Raw genomic sequence first — 443 nt, 5'->3', positions numbered from 1 at the left:
CCTCTACACTGTCCCCCAATCAAACACTCCCAGGGCAGGGACAGCACAGGGTTAGACACAGCGTAAACCTCCCTCTGCACTGTCCCCTCCGATCAAATACTCCCAGAGCAGGGACAGCATGGGGTTAGATACACAGTAAAGCTCCCTCTACACTGTCCCCCAATCAAACACTCCCAGGGCAGGGACAGCACAGGGTTAGACACAGCGTAAACCTCCCTCTGCACTGTCCCCTCCGATCAAATACTCCCAGAGCAGGGACAGCATGGGGTTAGATACACAGTGAAGCTCCCTCTACACTGTCCCCCAATCAAACACTCCCAGGGACAGGGACAGCACAGGGTTAGACACAGCGTAAACCTCCCTCTACACTGTCCCACCCCCGATCAAATACTCCCAGAGCAGGGACAGCACGGGGTTAGATACACAGTAAAGCTCCCTCTACA

The 443-nt window shown here is 55.1% G+C and overlaps 1 protein-coding gene across 1 annotated transcript in view; it reads left to right on the top strand.

Moving 5' to 3' along the window:
• Positions 1-443, top strand: part of LOC125482379 (organic solute transporter subunit alpha-like) — a gene marked incomplete at its 5' end in the record, with an annotated part of 5,156 nt that overhangs the window by 630 nt on the left and 4,083 nt on the right. The gene's annotated exons all lie outside the window — the stretch shown is intronic.

This window comes from Rhincodon typus, unplaced genomic scaffold (genome assembly GCF_021869965.1).
Source record: "Rhincodon typus isolate 14 unplaced genomic scaffold, sRhiTyp1.1 hic_rhity00009528, whole genome shotgun sequence".
Classification (NCBI taxonomy): domain Eukaryota; kingdom Metazoa; phylum Chordata; class Chondrichthyes; order Orectolobiformes; family Rhincodontidae; genus Rhincodon; species Rhincodon typus.
The sequence above is the reverse complement of the archived record's forward strand: the minus strand, read 5'-3'. Positions and strand labels throughout refer to the sequence as shown.